We start from the raw sequence: 19,182 nt of genomic DNA, 5'->3' as shown, positions 1-19,182 counted from the left end.
AGCTTGCTACCTCTTTTGTAATCAGTTGCACAAAAAGAAAAAGAAATAATTTCATTCCATTAAGACTCCAATATGGATCAAGAGCATAACTGGGGAACACCTTTAGAAGTGGGAGATTTTTGAAAACTGTGAATTCTATTATTTAAAAAAGCAATTGGAAGAAGGAAGACTGAGCCCTTCAAGAATCAAAGGTAGAATCCCAGGTAGAATCTTAGTCATGAACTTTATTGGGGGCAATATGACAAAATATGAAGTAAAGAAGGTAGAGGATATGGCTAAGGAAGAACACTTTGATGGGAAGATCTACAGAGTCTAAACAAGGTCTCTTTGGTATCATTGATGAGAAGTCTTATGCTATCTTGAGTTTTAGTTATTTTCTAGGACAGTTTTGATTGTTATTAAGCAGTAGAAGTCTCAGAATCTGTCTCCTTCCACTGTACAAATCATTTGGTCTCTGGACACACATCTGTTGAATGTTGTTCATCTCTGCATCTCAAGTGATGTTGCATGGCCACCTGACCCAAAGGCATTATTTTTTTAAGCAGCCAGGAGTGTGTCCCAGCCTCCCTGAAGGTCCTTTATGTCTCATCCTGCATCCATCTTCTATGATGTGATCTGGAATTCCCCTTTAAAAAATAAAAAAGAGCAAGTGACTTTTGTAGAAAGCAAAGTCATTGCCATAGGTGGACTATTTTTATTTCATAGACTGAAAGAACCATCCGTGCTCCCTGATGTTGAACATGGAACCTGCTGCCCAACCAGTGAGGTCTCAGGGATGTCCACAAAACTAGGGATTCATATATTCTTGCTTTCTTTTGTGGTATATGCTTTTCTGCTTACTCTTATAGATGGAGTTTTTGTTTTAATTTAGTTTTTCATTGTCTCAGCCACTGAATCAGCCAGAAACTTACAAGTATGTTATGATTTTCATAATCTAGCTTTTTTCAAAATACAAAATCCTACTGATAACTTCCAGAATAGATCAGGACACTTCTGAGTGGAGATCAGACATTAGATGCCTGGAGTAGTCAGAGGGAGAGCCCATGTGGGTCCCAGAAAAGCTGGACATCTAAGCCATGAGGGTTGTCAGCAAGGTCCATTCCTAAAGAGAGGTTGCATTTGATGGAAGCATAGAAGAAGCCATTTGGATTGGATCTCTGGTGGTGACTAGTACTTCCTTCAGAAGAGTGGTCATGCTGTCATACAGTTACGGTCACAAAAACCACACAGTGCTGGTTTAAGAATGGAGAAAAGAGTTCTACATGCTGGAGTAGTGGAGATTCTACTATATAAAAGGGTTGGATAATTATGAGCATGATATCATTATTGAACTCACTATACTGTGACACTTAGAAACTATTTGGATGAAGAGTTGAATTAGGGTCATATATTTCTTTGCGATATTATGGGTTTTGTCCCCCAATTCTTATGGTTGAGTCCTACCCCCAATATGTCTGAATGTGGCAGATGTAATTAGTTATGATGAGGTGCTGTTAGAGTAAGGTGGCCCCTTACACAGTATGACTGGTATCTTTTTGAAAAGGGGAAAATTTGGACTGAGATACACACAGGGGGAGAATGCTGTATGAACTTAAGGATTGGAGTGGTGCTTTTATAAGCCAATAAATGACAGTGATTTCCAGCAGCCCATCAGGGAGTTAGGAGAAAGGCATGGAATGGATTCTTCTGAAGTCCTCAGAAGGAACCAACCCTGCTCATCATGGTCTTAGACTTCCATTTCTGCGAGGCAAAAAATTCCTGTGAGCTGTCCCCCTCCCCCAGTTTATGGCATGTTGTTTGTTACAACAGCCCTAGCAAACAAATATACATATACTGAAATAAATTCTAGATTGATTGGATGGGTATGTTAATTAAAAAAAAAAAACCTTAAGAAGAAAAAAAAATACAGTTAGTCCTCAGAGTGGAGAACAACACCTTGCCTATTAAAACAATGATGGAATCATAGAGTGGAAGAGCAATGGATTTGACCACAAAGAAAATGAATGTTATAAATTAAATGTTAAGTCATTAAGAACCTGGAAGAGAATATTTGCAATACTTTTCAGTATCCCAAGTAAAGAACACTTAGGAATCAGTAAGATAAAGATAAATCCCTTCTCTTTGTTCCTTATCTCTTTTCCTCCAAAGACTTTTTCCACTCTCAGTTCTTTAATTCCCGCCCCGCAAATACGGCTTTTCGCTAGTCTTCTACACTCTTCCCTGCTAACCTTGCTTCAGATTTAATGGACAGGAACTGCTGTCAAAGAGAGCTGCCTGTTCTGTCCACCACCTGTCCATCCCACCTGCCTCTGCACCCACTCTGTGTTCCCACCCATGTAGGGACATGTCCCTGCATCTTCCTGGGGCCAGCCCCTCCACTCTCAGCCTGTGCCTTGCCCTTTCAAGGACGCTGCCTGCAGTTGTCCCTCTCCTTCCTTCATCGGCAGTCTTGTCCTCATTCCTGGGTCATTCCTGTCAGTGTCCAGACATGCCTTAATATGTCTCATCTGAGGAGGCCCTCCCTTCACCACCCCCCTCTCCAGCTGCTGCTCCAGCTCTCTGTCACTTTTCTGGCAGAATTCTGGACCGGCTGTTTGACTCACTCTCTCCACTTCTCATCTCCTGGTCTTGACTTAGCCTACCCCTGTGGGTTATTTTAGTTCCACTTGTTGCCTGAAAATGGACCTTCTCAAGACAAGTCACCTACCTCTGTCAAAGCCAGTGGTCGGTTTTTGGTGGCATCTTCAGAGACACCTTGACAGCTTTTGACACAGCCTTGATTCTCATACACTTCTTTCTCTAAGTTCCCATGACCCCTGTCTCTCCATCTCTTCATCTTGCTAGTCTTTTATCCTCATTGCTGTCTCCCACTCTGCCTCACCATGAGTATTCGGAGGACCTCAGATCTGTCTGTGGTCTTTATTCTTAAGGATTCTGCTTACCCTAGGTGAGGTCACTTGCAACCAGGCCATTATATGTTTTCTCCATTCCCTGAGTTGGACTCTTCTCCTGAATTACCAGGACTCGTCCACCATTGAAAAATGCTTTACTTAGGTTTCTTTACTATTGAAATTTAGCACAAATGAAATATGGCTGAAATGCAGTCTCCTGAAGCCTCCCAACTTAACGTAATGGCTTAGCTGTCCACTCACCTCCTCTGGCAAGCAATGCAGGAGTTCATCCTTGGTTCATCTTTTTGTCTCATGCCCAGATCCAGCATACTCCCCATTTCTAGAATGTCCCATGTCCAGCCACTTTTGACTATCTCCACTGTTAAATTTCTAGTCTGAGTCTGGGACATTACAATAGCCCTTCAGCCATCTCCTCACCACATCCACTGCCCACAGATTGCGTGCCATTTTTTGAGAGTCAAAAATCCCATCATTCTCTTATTGTACCTCAAATTAAATCCAGACTCAGCCAAGGGCCTCTGTTGCTTCTCTCCTCAGAGAGCTCCTTCTAGAGACGTTTCCTTGACAGTCATTTGTCATCAAACAGCACTCCTTCTGGGGCTCTTCCCAGGCCACCTTGGGCTAGGCAGTGGCCCCAACCTTCTTCTAAAATGATATTCTGCTGTTATGTCTATACTATGTATCATCTGAGATGAAATTGTTGGTTGGTACCTTTGTCCTCTACTTTTTACCATGAGAATATGAGCCCCTCGAGGATAGGAACAGAGTCCATTGTCCTATCCCTACATCCAGGAATGGAGTTCAGCACACCCCAGATGTGTCAGCTCAAAAGCAGTGGGGCTTGTTTCATGGAAGTGCCATGCCTTGCCCCAGTGGGATGGTTACCCTCTCTTTGGCAGAGAAAGGATTAAATCCCAGCTTTTCAACACCAGTATTTTACATCCAAGACTGCTGCCACCGAAGAGCAGAAAGAAGAGGACCCTTCTTTTTCTTAATGAAAATTCCCAATCTTCTCAACAGACACTTCCATCAAAAGATAGACTAAACCATGTTGAGGTGACCCAAAGCCTGAGAATCAAGCTCAGAGTGTTTACTTTGTCTTCTACAGGTAGAATTGCAGAGGTGAGAAGAAGTGTGTCCCTTGGAAGCTTCAAAGTAAAAAGGGCCAGGTAGCACTTACACCATGAAAATATTGTGAATGTCTTGATAAGCTCTAGAAGTTGCAGGTTAAGGCTTACAGTTTATTACACTAAAAAATTAAACTCAATACCCAGTATTACAGAGCAGCAGGAGGGATGGTGTGTGTTTCTAAGCACATTGCAGTAGTCCTGCCTTTATAATCATCACGCCACCAAATGCCCTTTGTTGCCATCATGGTGACATCATCATGACAAACGCCAGAGAGTCCATCCAGTGGTCAGCTTGCCGAACCTCTCAGCAGCATCTGGCCTTTGCCTCTTGCTTCTTCCTCTGCCTAGAAACACCATCTGCCCTTCCTTCCCAAGACTTGGTCTTGACTTTCACCCCTTATTACTGCCCCGTATCAGCCTTCTTTGTTCGGTCTTCCACTTTCCCAATCTGAGGAGTGACCACCAGGCCTTGGGGCTGAGTCCCTCTTCTCCATGTTGACTTCCTGTGTGGCCCTGCCCACTCTTAGCTGTCCATTCTAAAAACCAGTTTACATTCTCATCTAGACATTTTTCCAGCTGCCTCTTGGCATCTCGTCCATGTGCATGTCTAAAACACACTTCCTACGTAACATATCTAAAATCAATACCTGATTCTCTCCTCAAAACCTGATTCTTCCAAGATTCTCCAAGAATGGTGGTTTCTTCAACCACCCAGGTCAGAACCTCTGATCTCCTTCTCTTCTCTGCTTTGGTGTTCCATACCACATCAGTCAGTGTTCCTGAACTGGACAGTCTTTCTACCTCTGCTCCCGGAACCTAGGTCTGAGCATTGCCTTCTCACATAGATCTTTGTGGAAATTTCTACCTCAATTGGTCTCTTAGCTTCATTTGCTGCCCAGGGTGTGTCCCCACACAGCACCCAAATGATGATTTGAAAGTCAGCTGTCAGAGCATGGCGTCTTTTGCATAAGGACTTTGCATTTCATGGTGAGAACCCAAGTTTCTCAGATGCCAGTGAGGACCTCCTTCCCTGGCACCTTCTGCTGAACTCTTGTCTTTCATCTTCCAGCATTTAACACTATCTAGATTTTGCTTCTCTGTTTTTTGTGTCTCTCCTCAACATGAGTGAAGTTTAATGAAGGTGGGGCATTAATTCCAGGTGCCAGGCATGCAGTCGGTCCTCAGGGAACATCTGCTGAGCAGATGACTATGGGAGTGCATCTCTTACCTATGCAGGTGGACCTGAAATAGCTCGAAAAGTTTCCCCTAGTCTAACTCAAATCTGAAAATATATTTTTAAATTGTAGATTACATTCTAGGTTTAATATTTCACAGTATGTTTGATTACTACTTAAAAAATGTTACTTATAGAAATTGCACTTGTAATTCTGTAGGGCTGATTATTTTGATCTGCCTTTCAGGTTACAAGATGTTGTGATTGGATGCCGTTTCTTTATAATCAGGGTTTCAATATAGAAGATGACAGATCTTAAGAGTTTGTTTTTGGTACTGAGAATTGAACCTAGGGGTGCTTTACCACTGAGCTACATCCCCAGTCCTTTTTATTGTAAGATAGGATCTCACGAAGTTGCTGAGGGTCTCACTAAGATGCAGAGGCTAGCCTTGAACTTGGAATCCTCCTGCCTCAGCTTCCCGAGTCTCTGTGATTACAGGAGGTACACGCCAGCATGCCTAGCTTTTAAGAGTTTTTTTTTCTTGTTTTTCTTGTCTTTTTGAGATTATTGTCAGTAAAGGCATCTGCCCTAGAATTGTGCTATTCAAGTGAAATGATCTTTCTTCTGTTAATAGGCATATTTCATCCTATGCACCACCCATTCTGCACCTTTTCAGTCAGTGGCACTTTTAAACCCATTTAGAGACACTTGCATTAGTTAACATTGTGGCCAAGCTCAGCAGCAGCATTCCTCTCTCATCTGGTCTAGCTGGTGGGAACGGCACCCAGGGCAGCCAGGGTTGAAGTCTGTACGTGAAACCTAGAATTGGTCTTTGGTTCTTTATACTAATTGTTTTGAGAGCCACCCCTACCAGGAGGGGAAAGGAAAAAAAAAAAAAAAAACTTCTGATAAAGACCACGCAGTGGAGCACAGCTCTTCCCCACACGTGTTTGCGTTGGAACTTTAGCCTACCCATCCCCACCCGTTGCCATCCAAGGAAGCCAGTTCATCCACTTGGAGCATGACAGTTGTCAAACATGAACATTGCAAACAGGATTAGGAGTCAGGAATAAGTTATGATTCATTAGCAAATGATCTGTGTCCAACCAGGAGGCCAGGAAGGAAAAAAGAAGCTGATTTTTTAAAATGATAAAAGCGACAAATATTCCCAGTAATGACAAAGAAATGAAATTTAACACTTAAAGAAATCATGTAGTAAAAAATGAGATTCACTTTCTCCTCACTTCCCAACTGTAGTCTCATTCTCCACAGGTGAGCAGTGTAGACCGTATCCTTACAGAATTTATGTGCATTTTCACATTGTCCGCCAAAGCCGCAGGAGTAGCCTATTGAATGGAGGTGACAAGTTTTATTTAACCAAATCACCTGTCAACGAACAGTTCTATTGTTTGTAGTTTCTTCTTACTGTTAACAGAGCTGAAGTGAACATTCTTGTTCATAGGTCTTTGTTCATTTAATGGATGGGCGGTTGGATGATTGATGGATATATAATTTCTAGCGGTATCCTTGTTGGATTAAAAGATTTATGTGTTATCTTATATGTATAGAATACATTTTATAAATCATGTCAAAGTGCTGTCTATCCCTTGTAATAAAATGGAAAGGCATGTGATCTGGCCAGGGCTCGGCCATTTGTTGCAGTGTGACTTTGGGCAAGTTCTTCTCACCACCAGACTTGGCAGCCCTGGAACTCTAATGACAGTGGCTCAGGTCATGGAGAAGGCGGTGTCCCAGGGAATCCGTCGTGTTGATTGGCTATTTCTGTAGTTCAAGAAACTCTAGAAGATGTTTACTGAGCCTGTCAGGGAGCAGAGGGACAAACCCAAAGAGGTTTGACAAGTGACATTTGCTTTCATATCTACCCTGGAAACCTCTCTGAGCCTGAGGACAGCAGGCAATTGGAGGATGCGGGTAAGATGTGCGCTGTTGGTTTCTGATATTTATTCCTTTTGGCATTAGACCTTCCCAGCTCATGTTATGTAGAACCTTTTCATATTCTTGGTTTTTGAAGAGTCACTGCCCACATTGCTGTGTTTTGGCTTATGTTTCTTCCATTTTTGTCCAGCGGACATATCCGCGCTCGAAACTGGAAGTTGCCATTGGCCGTCATCTCAAGTGATTTTTTTTTTTGCTTCGGTTTCCTGGTTTTTCTGTACTGGAAAAGCAGCAATCTGGGAACCTACGTGGTGTCAGTGAATGTATTCTGCATTTTAAAAGAAATCAGGATAATTAATGTACTTAACTTTTGCTCTTCATCAGTGTTTCTGTGATTATGTAATTCATTTTAATGATAGATAAGCTTACTTTTCAAGAAGTAAGTTACAGGTAGTATAAAGATTATTGGTATAAACTATGATCATAGCAGATGTATTTTGGAGATGAATTGGCTATGTGACCCTAAGGGGCAGCTCTCTGTGAAAGTTATCATGTCTGTCATTTTCTGTGTTGTCCAGAACTGGAGAAGGTACCGAAGACGACAGCCCTTTTGTAATCTTAACCATTTGCATGAACTCTCTAGTCCCTGCCCCACTTTCTAAACTTCCAGTAAATCTGCCAGTCTTCCCCCACCAAAGTGTCTGACCATTACAGGGCTTCAGGCCCATCCGGCTGCCTGTTATTAGTGTGTTCGTTCAACTTTACCCCACCCTCCCACCTATACCACAGTCACAGTGGGATCTTTGCAGATGGTCAGCTGAGCTCCGTAGACTGTGTAGAGGCTGATATTCTGTTCTTAGTAATTCAGTGCTACTAGCCAGGGCACTGCTAGCACAGCTGGTCTTAACAGGGCCACTAAAAGTTGCCTTGCTTAAAATTAACGGTAAGGTCTATCCTGCTTACTGATGGACATAGGTAAGAATTTTTCCAAAATTGGATAAAAAAATAAAATCTCAAATTGTAAATCATCCTAGTAAAGAGAATGTATTTTCTTGAAAGTAAATTCATTATACTTGATGAATTTTAGATTGGTTTGGAGGAACCGCATTGGATGGGGTTGCCAAGTCATTTTCCCATTATGTGCCTGACCTCAGCCCTCACATAGCCACCAGAACAGTGTAGGAATGGGCCTGGAACCCTGTGATGGCCAGCTTTGCAGGACCTGCCTGGGCAGGTGCAGACATACATCTTTAATTTGGCCTGATTCCAAGAATGACCTCACAGAGCTCCACATTTGCTGTGGGGATATTTTGTTGAACCCTGGTGAGAGTCAGCCACAGTGCCTGCATGTTTTATGTTGTAAAACAGAAAAAATGAAGATAACTGTTTAATGGAGAGGAGGTGGAGGCACTCTTGGTAAAGACAGCAACCAAGCAGATGCCCTCAATGTCATCTTTAAAGCTTCATGTTCTGGTGGTAATTTTCAGCAACCTGAAAAGACACTAGCGAAAAGCCAAGTGGAAAGAGGAGACCCACGTACCATTATGTCGACACAGTGTATTTTTCTAACTTCCATTTTTAATTAATGTCAACCCTATTGAGCAGTTGTGGTAATAATACAAAGAGCTCGTATATTCTTTCTTCTGATTCCTCAATTGTTAATATTGGGCACATTTTAAGTCATTTTGTGTGTGAGTTTGGATGTGTGTGTATATATATGCACATATGTAGAGATATATGTACATTTATATACATTAATATGTACATATGTCAGTATTCTTTTCTCTGAACCATTTCAAACTAACTTGTAGAAATCAATCCCCTATACTCCTAAGTACATCAGTGTCCATTTCCTAAAAATAGGGTTATTCACGTATAGGACAGTACAGTTATTAAAATCATTTGTTTAACATTAATAAGGTACACAGTGTTAACCTACACAGCATATTCAGATTTCTGTGGTTGTCTCTAGTATATCCTAAAGTTTTTCTGTTTTTCTAACTCTTGAACCAATTGTATTCATTTTAATACCTTTTCAATTTCTTTTTACCATGGTGTGTTTCTCAGCCCTTCCACATCTCTCATAACAGGCAGGTTTATTGTTTGTTTTGGGGTTTTGATATTAGGTAGTGAACACTGGGGTGCTTTATATTTTACTTTATTCTTTTTTTGAGACAGGACCTCACTAAGTCGCTGAGGCTAGCCTTGAACTTGGAATCCTTCTGCCTCAGCCTCCCTGTTTACTGGGATAATAGGCATATGCCACTGCACCTGGCCAACAGTTCTTTCTTAAAGGACCCGGTGTGGTTTGTGTGGCACATCCTTGGGGTTTGGTCAGGTCCTCAGAAGAGAGGGTATGTCCTTCTCTGGGCATCACCTCATGGTACTCATGATGTTAATCTGTTCAGTGTACCAATGTCAGTATTTAATGCTTGCTTTAGGTATTATCTGTTAAGTTTCTTCCTGTACGTTACTGCTTTTCCCTTTGTAATTATGAAATAATTTGAAGGAGGGTAATTTGAGACTGTATTCATACTCTGTTCCCACCAGAACTTTCATGGACTAGTTTGGTAATGTGTTGATGATTCTTGTTTTTCTAACTCTTTCATTCTGTATTTTTGAGTTGGTGCTCTGTTGTAAAAAAAATGCCTTCTTTCCTCTTTGTTCATGACACATTATTATCATTTTAGTCAAATGATGTCCTCCATTAATATCACTTGTCTTCCTCTTTGGGGCCTATGGAATCCTCTGTCAGACCAGCTCCTGCTTCCTGGCAACCCGTCCCTAACAAACTGCTTCCTTACTACATCGTACAAGAATTTTCCTGCTCTGTAGTCAGCAGGATTGGATATGGATATGGATATGGGTATGGATAAGTCCTTGTGGAAGGCTCCCTATGCGGTGTACAAAGCTGAGCAGCATCTGGGACTTCCACCCACTAGGTGACAGCAGTCCTCCAGCGCTGCCGTCAGATGACAGTGTCACTGCTGTTGTCTAGGTGATGTGGCACTACTAATGACAGCCGTTCCACACTCACGCTAGTTCTGACAACCAGACTTGTCATCACAGGGAGTGCAGATATCCCTGTCGGCCAAATCCACCTCCCTCCACAGCCCTGGCTAAGAACTAGAAAGAAAGTGAAGGAGTGGAGTTTCTGTCCTGAATTTTATGTTTAGCAAGCGAAACCCTTGAATTCTTCCAATAGATTGAGAAGGAATAGTGGCAACATGTTTTATTTATTCCAGTAGTACAAGAATAAAAGATGCAAGGAATGTTTAGGCTTTTTCTTTTTTCTTTGTCTAGACTGTTTCCTAAATTTTAAGACTTTACAACCTGCACAAGATAGAATAGTGTGATGAAACCCCCATGTTCCCCTTGCCTGGTCCCCATATCCATCAACCTGTGGCCCTTTGTCTCAGCCTTATCCCATGAGCTACTGCCTTTTGTGTTGTTTTGACACGAATTGCAGCTGTTGTGTCATTCATCCATCATTTTTTTAATGTTTCTGTAAAATGTCATATAGGGATTTTTTCGTGTGTCCTGTTTTTTGTTTTTGTTTTTCTGTAATGCTCACACATGGACCTAGCACACAGTAAGCAGATGCTATACTATTGAGCTACATCTACAACCACATATATATTTTTTTGACCAGAAAATACTAAAATGCCATTGTTCCACCAAATACTTAAATAAGAGATGTGTTTAAGTTATACCTTTGCTGTCTGAGTGTAGCAAGTTCCACTAAAAGACTTTACCACCTTAGGAAGGGCTTAGCTTCAGGAATTTAATCCCATTAAATGCTCTGGTCTTGAAGAGGCTGGGCCCAGAGCTGCACTGCAGAGTACATCCCTTTTATTCATGCTTCAGGGATGCCTGATCCCCAAATGCTTTCCTCACCACCACCAGAAATCTTAGAGATCATTTGCTACCCTCTTAGAGATCCTCAGGTCAGCTGCTTAGAGATCATCTGGTCTCCTGCTTAGTGATCATATCAGGCCATCCACTTAGAGATTATCTGGTTACCCACTTAGATATCATATCAGATCAGCCACTTAAAGATTTATATAGTCACCCACTTAGTGATCACATCAGGTCTCCCACTTAGAGATCATCTGGTCAGCTGCTTAGAGATCATCTGGTCACCCTCTTTGAGATTCTATCAGATCAACCACTTAGAGATCATCTAGTCACCTGCTTAGTGATCATATCCAGTCAACTGCTTAGAAATCATCTGTCAACCTCTTGGTCACCTAGATGATATTGAAGTGGAGAGCTCCTCCACAGCCCTACCTACCCCCATGGAACAGGTCTCTTGCTTCTGCACTTTGTCCACTCCCCATCCCCCATGATGGTCAGTGTATGACAGGAGGACCATTTCCTTTTCTCAAAAACCATCACTGCCTTTTTCATCAGGCCGTGGCTTCTCTAACTAGAAAACAAACTCCTAATTACAAGATTCCCAACTGTTTAAACCTGAAGCTCTTCAAATTCCCCTAAATATCTTGGAGCAGAAACTCAGGATAAGCTCTTTTCTACCTGTTCAAAGGCTATCTTGATCTAGATGCATGCTTCAGAGATGTTGATCTGGGACTGTACCCAGGACTGTCTTATAAGCACAGGAGGCCACCCCCCTGCAACCTGGCCAGAGAAGAAGACAAATGAACCTGTTGGGAATGACCATTTGCCTAGTGCTTAATTTGGTAGGAACATTATGCTGCTTGACCCTCAAGCCTATGGCACAATCCCCTATTTTACTGCTGAAGACATCAATAGAGGGGTTGACACAGACAGGAAGCTGCAGAGTAGGAGCTTAAATCCAGACTAGCAGGTTTCAGAGTCTGTACTGTGTCAAAATTTCTTTCCAGTATTGTGCTTTTGAACAATTTGGACATGGGCAGGGGCACGTTCAATAAAGAAACTAGCTCTTCAGAGGAGTGGAGACTGCACTAGAGGAGGTGCTCACCAAGTTTTTACTGAGTGGAGAGATTGAAAACCCAGAGATGCCAAATGGATTTGTCCACAGTTCCCATGTTTCTCAAAAGATCTAACTTTAAGGAAGAGTATTCTACCAAAAAATTGGCTGATCATCTCCATTCTTGAAAATGTTTCTTTTTTGGAGATATATTGTAATAAAGTCTTGTATGTAGCAATTCATTTAAAGAAAATAAACATACAACTAAGACTCATGGGTGAAGATATTCTTAGCAGTGTCATGACAAGAGTAAACAATTGGAGAAAACTCCAATGGGCAGTATTTTGAGAATTTTTTATATTTGACTCAACTATTCTTCATGTTTGATACCTTGAAGACTTTGTAAGACATCAAAGAAACATTGACCTGGAGAAACGTTTATGATGTAGCCAGAAGCTACATAACCTGATTGTAAAACTGGATGTGGAGTGATTGCAATGATGCCATTGTGTCTATTTGTAAATATCTGTGCAAAAGAACCCTGCAACAGTGAGTATAGGAATTGCCAGTGATTATTAGGGACTTTTCTCCTTTGGTTACTTGTTATATTTTTCTAATTTGTTACAATAAATATTATTTTTATAATAAAAATTAATGTATGTGTCTATACCTGTGTATTTATATATGCTTATATAGTTTGTATATATATGTATGTGTTTGTATATATGTATTTGTATATGAATGTATGTATATTGTTTGTATATGTACATGTGTGTGCATATTTGCATACATGTGTTTGTATATATGAGGGTGTACATGCACCTGTGTGTACATGTATCTGTGTATAGTTATATGGTTTATGTGGGAATGCATGTATATGCACATATGGGCACTTGTGCACATGTTGATATGTACATATATGTACTAGTGTGAACTTGTGTGCAGGTGTACTGTATGTATTTTGTGTATACATGCATGTTTATGTGTGTGCTGTGTACACATTCATATTTGTGCACTTGTTTATATATACATATGGATGTTTCCATGTATGTGTGTACATGTATGTGCGTATGTCAGAAGTTACTAAGCCGGCATTTTCCTGATTGGACAGTCTGGACTCCTGGTTCTGAACTGTGGAGTCTTTTTCTTGCCTCTCCTGGCTGCATCTGAAGTTCCTCCTTCTGTTCCTCCTGCCTTTGGTAGCTGAACAGGAGCAGTTTCCTTGTAGTCTGTATACCCATCCTAAGTGAGCCTTCCATGTCCCATCCCCTGCTCCTGAGTTTGCATACAAAGCATTGATCCTCCAACCCACAGTGAAACCTCTGCTTCCTGAGCATCAGTTAAGGTCAGAGATGGCACCTCAGCTAGTCTCCATGACTCTTTTACCCAGTGCCCCACTGTTCACACCAGCCAGCTGCTGTGTAAATGTAGGCACTAGCAAGCATGGAGACATTCCTGGTCCTCTAACCACTCCCTTATTGATGTTTGTGACATTCTGCTTTGTGTATCTACAGCATGTAGTTCTGCCCCATCCAGCTTTTGACTGCTGCAGGGACTATGAGTGGCTGCAGCCCTCCAGTGACCATCATCAGTCGCCTTCACACATGGGACAGTGAGGATCCCCACCTTGTTTCTACTTGAAAAAAGTTCTCTGCCTTGTGTTTTCTAAACTTACTACCCTCCTAGTTCTCATGAGTATGTCCATGTTATTCAGGAATAGGGTTTTGGGGATACTCTTTGAAGACACTTGGATGCCCTCTGCACACTAAGCAGCCCCAGCCATAAGTCCTCATCCTAGAAACTCAAGGGAAGCCATTCAGACAAGGATGCCTTGGTGTGGAACCAAGGGAAAGAAAAGTTTGAACAATTGCCAACGAAACAATTTGGCTGAGCATGGAGAATACTGTGAGCTTTAATGAAGATTACAGCTGAATTTTTTCTGACAAGGAAAAAACTCAGATGTAACAGAAATGGTGCAAACAGCTCTTTCTTGGGGCTCATTCCCTCCCTGGGGCTCATTCACCAAAAAGAACAGGTGGGCAATGCAATGTAGAATCAAGAATGGTGGGAAAAGGTGCCATCTTGCTGCCTAGGAGCTCAGGAGGAGGGAGAATAAAAACATTCCCCAAAACAATAATGACAGCTAATCTTCGTGATTGGCAGGTCTTTATTATGGTGAACCTGCATGAGCAGGGCTCCAAGCAGAGAGTGCCATGCACATTTTCTATAGGACTAAGGCTCAGAGAACTGCAGTGTCCCATTACACGGCTCCAGAGAGGTGGAATCCGGGATCTGGCAACACTGATGATGGAACAGTCCAGAAGCCCAGTCCTGCTTATAGCCGCTATACACACTTTCTGTTCATCTTCAGGAAAAAAATAATGAAGTGCAGTACACTATGTTTTAGGCATAGATAGTAGAAGGAAAGGGCACAGAAGTTAATTCTGATTCAGAAAAAACCTCAGCCCATACTCTTGGATGTTGTGGATATGGTCCATGAGCTTGGTTAAAAAAGATAAAAGGAGAATTAAAAATGTAAGGGATTTAGACAGCTGATGGGAAGGGAGGAATTGTTGCTTTTCTCTGTGAACTGGAGAATAAAGGTGGAAAAATCCCTTTGTAGTTCAATTTTGTGATCATTTCTGACTCAAAGGCAAATGCATAAATTCTAATTCTAAATACAGTAGGTTGGAGGTTGCAGCATCCTTCTGAAGTTCAGCATCTTCTGGAAGGGAGAGTGCAAGGGAAAAAAATGCTCAGCCTTTGGTAAATGTGGGCTGTTTTCATAGTCACCAAATGTACCATGGGCTTCCTCTGGGATGTTACCAATTTGAAGGTGACAGGGAGGGTTATGACTATTCTTTCAGTTGTCACTCTGTACCTGGACCCACCACTGTCATGACAATGAATGATTAAGGTGGAAATTTAAATAATAGAACTTGGTCCATATGTGGGTCTCCAGCACTTACAGCCAAGCCATCTTTGAAATCACTTTTCTCCTAAAAATACACACACACACACAAAACAAGGATTCACATTTGGAAACAGAAATCTAACTGTAAAGCGAGGTTACATGCCTTTTCTGAAATCTGCATTCCAGCAGACAGTAACTCTGTGAGGGCCTTGATCTGCTTTGGGAAGATCCCTGAGGTGGTCCCCCAACCCAGATAAGAACTTTCTGGAGATACCATGCCCATTTAAGGACATGAGGACACTTGTATTGGTGGTCACAGCTCACAAGCCTTTTATAGCATACAGTTGTCCTGTTACTCATGCTCTTGCTTTCTACAGTTTCTCCACATTAACTGCCTCAAAATATTAAATGAAAAAGTCTAGAAAAATAAACAAGTTTTAAATGTTGTGTCTGTAAGGTGATGAAATCTCATGCTGTCACCCTACATCCCATTGAGGACATGAATCATCCCTTTGTCTGGAGTATCCACACTGTGTACACCACCCACCCGTTAATTATCTAGTAGCCATCTTGATTACCAGATTGTCTGTCATGGTATGCACTGCTTATGTTCAAATAAAACTTATTTTCCTTAATAATGGCCTCAAAGCACAAAGTAGTGACACTGGCAGATTGGCTGGTGCCAAAAAGAAGCTATAAAGTGCTTAGAGCTTTAATTATTAATCTCTTACTGTGTCTATAAAATAAATTTTATCATAGGTGTGCACATATAGAAAAAATAAACTTAACATGTATAGAATCCTCAGGTTCCGGCAGCTACTGCGGGTCTTGAATGTTTTCCCTGCTGTGGATAAAAAGAAATAACTATACCTTCTTTTATCTACTCTTCAAATCACCAACAAAGATTCTTTTTCAAAGTAGTTTTCAGTTTTATTTTCTATAAAATGATACCATTTTATAAAAATTGCTTTTGTCAAAATAACAGGCTGTACATATCCATTTTGGATAAGTTAAATATATGTACACAGATGAGCAAATCGAAATAAATTCGTCCAGATAAGCTTCTCTGCTTGGGATAAAACTGGTATAGGGGTCACTAGACTGGTGAGACCCATTTGCTGAGTAAAGTCCTATTAGGGGCCCCAAACCCATCTTTGACTTTCAAGAACTATTTTTAAAAAGTTATTTTTAGAACTGTATCTCCTTTGGAAGGGGTTTGCAAGTTTAAAATATTTTAAACTCTCACTGAAAACTTGGAATCCATAGATTAATAAAGCAAATATTTTTTTAAGTAAGCTCGAGTCAGTATAATAGAACAGGATTATGGTGTGTGTTCTCTTGATGCTGAACAGCCATTTAATCACATATAATTCTTTGGTTATCTTTCCTTTCATTTCAAAGTAACACCATCCATCTAGAGCAAAAGTGAAAGAAGAATCTTGGTGAAATTACAGTTGTTCTTTCTCACTGAAATTAACTAAACCTAACCTCCTGCCCTATTTCAAAGTCAGGTGAATTTACCTTAAACCTCCTGGGTGTCAAAGACAACCCCCCTCCCAATTTGGAAACTTTAGGGCCACCTAGGATCAAAATCCTTTCCCATGAGTGTTGGAGCCCTCCTGGTACTGGGGAGCACCTTGCTAATGTTCCCTCAGTAAATAGGTCTCACCAGCCAAGTGACCTCTACACAGGGCATTGGAGCCAGAGAGCCCTGAGTTCAAATGCTGGCTCCAGGACTCTCCTTTCTCCTTCATGTTGTGCCAGGTTTACTGCCCTCCAGAAAAAAAAAAAAACTTCCCGTCTGGTAGGGGACGAGGTATCTGTTTCAAGCTTTGGTTTCCTCTATCTACTTTGGCTCAACGGTCTTCTTGCTTTCTCTGCTGGAGGTCCCATAGAATCACATAAAACAAGGTTTGCACCCCTTTAAAGTAGACTCCATCAATGTTCCATGGCATATCCTTCCTCCTGTGGACTGCCTTTTCTTGGACCTTTGATTACAACCCAGCTTCTCCAGTAGTGTTTAATCCCCAATATTCAGAAGAGACTTCTGGATTTATAAAAAGACTTCCAACCTGTGTATCCTACAAGAGTTCTTGACCTAAGAAATACCTTAGGTGAAGGAGAATGAAGGCGACACTACGCCCACCAGCTTCTGGGGCAATTGCCCTACAAGGCCCTGGTTTCTGTGTGGATGTCTGGGAGCAGGGAACCTCAGTGACTCTTGGTCAGTCTGTGCACCATGGGGCCGGGCTGTCTGCCCAGGGACATGTTGCACTACAGACGGCTCTGAGGGAGACAAAGAGCTGAGAGTGGCCCATTTTCTATTTTTATAAGGTGATTATCACTGAGCCTTTGGCAGAGGCTCACTGCCAAAGTCAGGAGGTCTTTTGAATTCAGTAACGAGATTCCCTGAGCTTGTAAGTCAGCCAGTAGCAGCAAAGTCTGTCTGTTGCATAAAGCTAGAATGGGGATGTCTATGCCGAGATTGAGAACTGAAAGGGCCCAAAAGCCTCTTACTGTGTACCTTCTGGGGACCACTGAGACTAAGAGCCAGGCATCCCAGAGTGGAGTTTGTAACATGGAGCTAACTCTGCCCTCAGATCTAATTGCTCCTAAACTCCTTCAAGTTTTCAAAGAATGAAACGCTTGCTGTTCTATACAGTGAATGTATAAAATATATGACCGCAGAAAGTCTAGAAACGGTAGAACATTCTATCACTGCTTTAGGCTTCCATAACAGGATGCCATGCAACCAGCCCAAGGGTACGTCAAAGCATTCCTTCCCCCACTCTGTAAAAGAGAGTTTTATGCTGTTGACATAATTATACCCTCTTTCATATTGCTGTTTTTAAAAACAGTTAGCTATTTGGTTTTCTTTGCAGTAGAGAAAAGGAAATTGAGGATTTGGGAGTTGGCTTCCCCAACTGAATCATCCCCACTGCATCATACTGGTCATGAGGTCTGCTTTCTTAGAAATGGAATCCTGAGTGGAAAGCAGCCTTCAGGATCCCACCAACACCCCTTCCCTGGTTGCTCTGCAGGCTTCAGCTGGAGCCCACCTCATTGCAGATATGTGAAAGTTATGAGACCAGTCAATGCTCCTTAAGGATTCCTGCTTTACAGATGGGGGAACTGAGGCCCAGAGAGGCTGATTAACTCAGCCAAATTCCCACTGCTAGTAACTGATGAAGTAGGAATGCAACCCATTCTAATTCGAGAGCTTCTACTTAAAACCACCCCTGTGCCAAGGCAAGTCTTATGGATGCTGTCACTTCCATCATGTTGGTTCTCCTAGCAGTGTCCCATGGTAGAGAGGGAGAAAGTGGTAGCTACCTGCCTGAGTTCACAGCTCTAATAGATGGCTGAGCCAGGATGGAATTTGGGGTCTCCAGCTTCACCTTCTCCTGATATCACCCAGATTCACATATTCCCTGGACAGGGCTTCCCTGGAAAATTACTGCCTATGGTTGCTGTGAGACAGAGTCTTGTTCTGCTTGAGAGAACCTTCCATGCTCACTGTGCAATAAGTGTGAGTACTGAATGAACCAGGAAAACCCAGGCTAACACCACCCCCTACCCCCTGCCCCGATCCCTTGGCTTGGAGCTATTGCCCTGATCCCTGAACTTTCCTTTGTGATTTGAGTGAACCCCAGCACTGCCCAGGTAGTTACTTAAGAGAGGCAGTTTAGTGGCTCAAAATGCTTCTTCCAGAAACCCCTGTTTTGAGAGGCTCTTCAGCAGGTTGGGGTGGTTGTCTTTCCGTGTAGTGTTACATATTTGTTACCCACATTCCCATCTGCAGCTCCAAGCATTGATTCGAATTGAGATGACTGGCATGTGTAATGCTTTCCCTGGTGTTCTGTCTTAGGGGCTTGTGTTGTGTGTGGTCAGAGGGCTGTAATGCATTTGGGGCAGTAGCCAGAAGATGCTTGTGTCAGGGACAGAGCATGTGTGTCTTCGTGCCCATCCCCTGCCCCAAACTACAGCAGTGGCTCAACCTCCTGCCCAACCCACAACATCATAGTCTTGCTACTCCCTCCTTTGTGGGGATCCAAAAGGAGTGGAGGTGAACATTTGTCAAAACACATCATAGGTTCTGATATTCAGACTGTATATAGACCTTTGAGGGAATTGCCAAGGAGCAAGAGAGAAGAGAGTTTAAAAAAAAAATGTCATAAGACTGAAAAAAATTGGGAAACTGGTGCCACAACTGATCTGGGTAGGAAAAGTGTTAAGTGAACTT

General features: G+C 42.1%; 1 protein-coding gene across 4 annotated transcripts in view; it reads left to right on the top strand.

Moving 5' to 3' along the window:
• The window catches only part of Grb10 (growth factor receptor bound protein 10), a 198,334-nt gene that overhangs the window by 136,479 nt on the left and 42,673 nt on the right, over positions 1 to 19,182 (top strand). The window lies entirely within an intron of this gene.

Source organism: Sciurus carolinensis, chromosome 8 (assembly GCF_902686445.1).
Source record: "Sciurus carolinensis chromosome 8, mSciCar1.2, whole genome shotgun sequence".
NCBI lineage: Eukaryota > Metazoa > Chordata > Mammalia > Rodentia > Sciuridae > Sciurus > Sciurus carolinensis.
This window is presented reverse-complemented; position numbering and strand designations above follow the sequence as displayed.